The sequence below is a fragment of the Propithecus coquereli genome, unplaced genomic scaffold (assembly GCF_000956105.1).
Source record: "Propithecus coquereli isolate 6110/MARCELLA unplaced genomic scaffold, Pcoq_1.0 Scaffold355, whole genome shotgun sequence".
In the NCBI taxonomy this organism is placed as follows: Eukaryota; Metazoa; Chordata; class Mammalia; order Primates; family Indriidae; genus Propithecus; species Propithecus coquereli.
The window spans coordinates 4,362,095-4,368,675 of NW_012149230.1; positions in this window are offsets into that span (position 1 = coordinate 4,362,095).

A 6,581-nucleotide genomic window follows, 5' to 3' on the forward strand; every position below is an offset into this window, starting at 1 on the left:
CTTGGCTGCCTGTACGGAGACTACATTTCCCAGCCTCCCCTGCAGCCACGGACCACCGTGTGACTGAAACACGGCCAGTGGGCTTTGAGCTGCATAGCATGGGCCACTTCTGGGGTGTGCCTTGTAGGGAAGGGGATGTGCTGCCTCTTCCTCTCTCCCCAACCCTGCCACCCAGCAGGTGGGCTTGGCGCCTGGGGAGCCCCTTGGGTCGTCTGGATGGAGGCATCAGACACCCTAGGAAGGGCGCAGCCAGCGATGGAAGGAACCGAGGCACTGGCACCATAGCGCTGCCCTTGCTGCCGTGCAACACCAACCCTCGGACGTCTGCAGGACGGAGAACATCGCCTGTCTTGTTCAAACATCGTTAACTTTTTGAGTTTTGCTTTTGTTTTTGTTTTTTAATAAGTAGCCAAACCTAGATCCTAACCAACAAACTGGCTCTATTAAAACTTGCCTGTGGTTCCCAAGGCCAGCAGTTGTCTTATTTCAGGGCCTCCCGGGTGCAGAGCCTGAGGCGAGGATTCAGATGCGAGCGTTTCCTGGAGGAAGCTCTCCCAGCAGAAACCAGTAAGGGAGCCAGGGAAACAGGCTCCTTGCCAGGTGCCCCATACGGGGAAGGAACGGAGAAGCCGAGCAAGGCTACCGTTCCCATCCCAGCCACAGCCTGGCCCTGAGGGAGCTCTGCGCCGCAAACTACCCCTCCAAGTTTGTCCTCCCCTAAGGCAAGGGCTGGGCTTTCCTGCCGCACAATTCTCTGAAGCAGGTCCTGGATGCAGGGGGAGCACAGAGCAGGCCGGGGACTGGTTTGGCAGTCCCAGCGGGGAGGTCTGCAGGCTCTGGGCAGGGCTGTGACAGTGCTCCACACACGGGGACCCAGACTTCTTGCAGCAAAGACCTCTGATTCCCTCACTTGTCAGCGTCCCCCACCGTCTCCACCCACCCTCCTCACACCTTGGCCCAACAAAATGAACAACTGAAAGCCCCACGAACACTCCCCTGGGAACTTCAACCAAGAATGCAGCACCCCCACCCCACCAGCCTTCATCCCTGGCACCCTCGGGAGCACCCCAATCCCTCGCCCTTCCTCCCCTGCCTCCCAGAGATTTCTGGTAGATGCCATGTGACCCGGGATTCAGTTGCCCACTAAACCCTGCTGGCATTTGCTCTGAGAAGGCAGCCAATCCCAGCACATGGAGCTGAGAAGGAGGAGAATCAGAGAGGTGCAGTGACTTGCCCAACACCACACAGCTAACACGGAAGGGCTGGGAAGGGTGAGAGAAGGGAAGAGCAATGCTACAGAAAAGTCTAAAGCTGTGAGAGAACCTGGGGAAGCAGACCCCAGACTCTGCAGGGAGCCAGGAGAGCTTGTGTGCAGACAGCAAGGGTCCCTGCAAGAACATCGGGTGTCATTTACTGAGCATTTCACAGCTGGCTCCTGAACTCCCTGCAGTAATTCTCGGAGGTGCTGTTTCATTAGGTTCTCCCACTACACTCTCAGACACTGACAAGGATTTGGGTGCAAGTAAATCCCAGGAAATTCTCCCAGAGAGGGGCAGGAGCCAGTAAAGGGCACGTTATTCCATGTGACCCCTGGGGGCACTGGCACTCCACCCAGCGAGGGAGGCTCGGAGGACAGCACAGGACATCCACCTTGGTGTCTCCTGTCACTGCTTGAGGGATGCCCCTGAAGACACTAAGCCTCGAGCTGGCTGGCCTCACACCCATGCAAACAGCATTGCCCCAGAGAAAGGCCCTGGGGGTCAGGCAGCCACGCTCAGAAGGGGTGAGGGCTCCCTGGGCAGGGGCAGTCCCTGTAGCACCTGCTGCAGGTAGGTACCCCTTTCCTGGTGGGGACAGGAGAGACCTCATGAAGGCAGAGCCAGTGGAACTGAGTTTTGAGGGATAAATAGGAGTTCACCAGTGAAAAGGAGGGGTTTAGTGGACATGTGCCACAGTCGGGTGGCCATCCAGCATCCAAACCCCTTCTTGTTTGGGAAGGAGGCCCTGTGCAGAGCCCCGGGTGGGCAGTCTCCTGTTCCTACTGCAGAAGCTGCAGGGCCCGGCTGTGGTTTGCTGGGGAGCGTGCAGTGGACAACAGAGGCCAAGGCCCAGCACAGTGCTGGCCAGATCGCTCTAAATGCCCAGGGCCTGTAGCCCCTGGTCCCAAAAGCTCTGCTGTCCACTCCGTAAGTCTTGAGGCTAAGCCAGGTGGGGGACAGAGTCACTTTCTGTTGCTCACAATCAAGCGTTCTGAAGGCCATCCCCGCAGGAAGGCCAGAATGAGAGGGTGACAGGAGGGAGCAGTGCAGGAGTGACCCAGCCCCGCCCTCCTGTGAGGCCCTTCCCCACCCTGGCCTCCCCCAGGCCTTTTCCCCATGGACACTCCTCGAAAGCCTCCACGAAGGCAGCAGGGAAGTGCCCTCCGCTCCACTTTACAACTGACCAAACTGAGCCCCGAGGGACGTAATGACTCACTGAAGGTCACCCACAGATAGAGGGGACCAAGTGGGCCCCTACAGAGGGTCTGGGTACCCGGCCAGGCTCTGCCCCGGCTTCAGTCAGGGGCTCCAGGACCCCAAGGTGGCAGGTCTGTCCCTGCCTGCCAGAGCAGCACATGCAATCTTACAGTCCCAGGACAGACACCTCCAGCTACTGAGACTGAGGTTTAAGGACAAGCTCAGCTTGGCCACGGACATGCGTCCTTGGGGGACCCACAGGGGAGATGTTGTGGTTTAAAGGCGACTATGGGAAGAAGATTGAACTCGGACCTAGCCCAGGAGGAGGCGGTGGGGGCAGGAGCCAAAGGGGCAGTTCCGTTAGCTGAGAGCCTGCTCCGTGCTGGGCCGTGGTGGGCCCCTGTGTTCTGCGGCGTTGCACTGAGAGCACCCCCAGTCCTACAAGGTCGCTGTTAGGAGCCCCAGTCTGCAGGTGAGGAAAACAAGTCTCAGAGAGGTGCTGTGACATCATCAAGGTCATATAACCTGGGGTGACAGCATCAGGCTCAAGGCTGTCTGACCCAAGAGCTGGGGCCGGGGGGTGAGGAGGCGAGGAGCAGGGCTATGGTAGCAGAAGGCATCTGCCAGGCAGACAGGACGTTGCAGACAGAGCGGTCCTGTTGCTACCATTGCTAATGCCATCAGAGACCAGACCACAGCTCGAAACCCTGCAGGGCCTGCCCAGCCTCTCTGCTGTGGCCTGCAGGGCCCGGGACCTGCCTTCCAGCCCCGCCTCCTGAGGGTGCCAAGCCCCTGCCCACCTCAGGGGCTCTTAAATCCAAGTTCAAATAATTTAATTACTCAAATTTAATCACTTAATTGTAAATAAGCTTCAATGATCTAGCTAATTAATTTAAATTTAAGTAGCTGTTTCTCCTTAGGGAGTGATAATGGGAGTGTTAATGGGAGAAGGCGGATGCGCTGCTCTCAGTGTTGGTGAGTTTGCGTCACTGCGTGGGCCCATGTCCGTCTTCGCCCTGCTATAGCTGCGGTTCTAGAACACTGCCTGGCACATAGTAGGTGCCCAGCTAACACCCACCATGTGCCAAGCTCTGCAGAGAACAACCCAGACGAGGCCCTGCTGTAGAGGTTTTGCTGTGCCTCCTCCGCCCTCGATGTTGTAGGTAATAGGGAGCCTTGAAGGGTTTGGGAGCCAGGGAAGGGAAGAATCTCCTGGGCTGGTGCACGGAGCAACTCTCCCATCCCCAACCAGAGACTGCAGCTGCTGCTACCTCTCCAGGCCTCCTCAGTCCAAGTCCCCCAGAATGCTGGCCCAGGACAGGAACAGAGCAGCCCACAGCTTCTGCAAGGACAGAGGGGGTGGCTGCAGCTAAACCTGGCTTGGCAGGTGGCTCACTGGGGTGGGGCAGAGCCTCGGCCAGGGGCAGGGAGTGGGGGCAGGACACCTGGGTTTCTGGGCTCCCCTGGCTCTGCCTTACTCTCTAGTGGCCTCGGCCAGGGCCAGGGCCTCACTGGGCCTTCCTAACCTCCAGGAGAACCTGGCTGCCCTGGGCGTGAAGATGAACACACTCTGATAAACACAGTATAGCTGATATATATATAAACCCGCCCACCTGGTTTCCAAAAGGATCCGAAACAGCTTTCACAAGAGGCAAAGGAATGAGCATTTAGACAGAGCCAGAGTTTACACATGGGGCCCTCACATCACAGGCCTTGGGAAGTAGAACAGAGACAAGAAGATGGATCTCAGATCCCTCCAGGAAGCTCATCTGTATGGAACTGAGCTCTCCATCAGGGGAGGTATGCAAGCAGAGGGTGGCAAGCCCTGGTGGGGGTGTGGCTGGGGAGGGGGCTGCAGGCTTGGTCAGATGCTAAGTCCCTGCTGGGATATGAGATGACTCTGGTTTGCCCTGCTTGTCCAGCCACAGCCCCTGCCCCCAAGGAAGTCAGGATAACAGGCTGAGATAAAGCTGGCGGTGGGGGTCTCAGCCCGCTTCATGCTGCTGCAACAGAACACCACAGACTGGGTAATTTAAACAAAAGAAATTTATTTCTCATGGTTCTGGAGGCTTGAAAGTCCAAGATCGAGGGGCCTCATCTGTCAAGGGCCTTGCCGTGTTATCCCGTGAGGGGGAGGAAGGGCCAGGGAGCGATGCGGGGCGTGGAATCCCTGCCTCAGCGACCCACTGCCGGAATAACTGCACTCCTCCATCACCAGGGCAGAGTCCCCAGGACCTGGTCACCTGTCAACACTGGGGATCAAGTTTCCAACGCACAGACTTTGAAGGACGTGTTCAAACCACAGCAGAGCCACTGGCTGACCCCTTCCCTGGGCCAGAGGTAACTGGCAGTTTTGAAGACCGGAGAGGAGGGGCCTGCGGTGCTGGCATCCCGGCTGCCAGGTGAGGGGCAGGCCTTGCTGGACCCCGCCCTCAGAGGCAGAGCGGGGCAGCCCATGTGGGGAGACCCCAGCGTGGGCGCTCAGTTCGCCGCTTTGGTGGTGCCTGCCGGCCGGCCTTGCCTTGTCCAAAGGCAGAGTCCTCAGTGGGCACGGTGGGGGCTGAGCCGCTCCTGCAGAGCGCTCCCACGACTGCCCCCACGAACAGAGCTGCAGCACCGCCCGGCCAAACCTTGGCACAGTCTGGCTCTGGGCTCTGCTGCCTGGTTCCTGGGCTCAGCTTTGGGGCTGGGGGACAACTTTCCTGCAGCTGCCCTGATTCCTCTGTCATTGTCAGACCCCATCTGAGCCAGGCTCTGAGCAAGACAGCCCCGCCCCGTCAGTGGACAAGAAAGCACAGAAATATGTATGGAGGAAGCACAGCAGGGAGGGCTCTCCGAAGACACCCTGAGCAGGTGAACATCTTGGGGAAGGGCGTTCTACGCGGGGGACAGCGACTGCAACACCCCGCAGGCCCAGCCTGGCGTGCGACACGCGTGGCTGCAGAGCAGGGGCGCGGGAGGGCTGCCTGGTGTGGGGCACCGAGAGCCATCAGGAGCTTTGACGGGGGCGGTGGGAGCCGCAGCAGGCGGAGACTGAGCTGGATCTGACAAGGGAGGCTGCCTGCCCCGGCCTCCGGAAGGGACCTGCCAAACTGCCCTCAGAGGCAGCCTCCCTGCTCCGGAACAGGCCGGCAGCGGCATTTTTAATGCGCCCGAGGAAGAGGCTCCCGCTGCTGCAATTGAAACAGAAAGGCCACATGCCTCTGCCGTCTCTGGGCCAGAGAGTCGTTAATCCTGGGCCTGGGGGAGGCACTGCCAGGATCCTGCTGCCTGATGGGAGTGGGGACATCTGGCCTCAGCGAAGGGGTCCAGCCCATGCCTGATCCCCGGGAGGGGGCCTCTGCTGAGGTCATGGGCTGTGTAAACTGTCAAGGGCCTGGGACTGGCCCGTGCTTTGTAAATGTCCACGTGATCTGCACACCGGCTTCGCTGTGTTGGCCAGGCTGGAGTGCGGGGGCTGCTCACAGGCTCAAGCACGCTGCCGACCAGCACGGGAGTTTCCGACCCCGCCGCTCCACCCCTGCTTGGCGACCTGGTGACCCCGCTTGCGGAAAGTGGCCCTGCAGACACCCGACCGAGCGGCGCACGCCCGCGTCCCGGGCTCCAGCGACCCTCCCGCCCGGCCCGAGCAGCGCGGGCGCCGTCCTGCACCCCCTGCACGCGCTGAAGGGCCGTCGACGACAGCGGAGCCCGAAACGGCCGCGTCCGCAACGACGCGCAGGGACCGCGCACCGTAGCGCGTCTCACGGGCCAGTGCCGGGCAAACTCCGACGCCCCGTGGCCCCGTCTGGGGTGTGGAGCCTGTAAAGCGCTTTGTAGTCGTGCTCCGCAGCTGCCCGGAGCCCCGCACAGCGCAGAGCTCCTGCGAGCGGGAACCCAGCCCCACCGGGACCCCTCGGGCGCGCGCTCTGCCGCCCCCTGGCGGCCGCGCCCCTAGGTCTCGGGTCTGGTCCTGCGCGCGCGCCTACTCGCAGGGCTGTGGGAGCCTCCCTCATTCATGCTGTAGGGTACGCACCCAACAAAGGTCGACTGAGCGCTCCCCAGGTGTTCGCAGTATTCTGGGAGCCGGGGACACCACAGTGACAGATCTGTCCAGATAACGCAGGGTAATTAGCTAGATTGGCG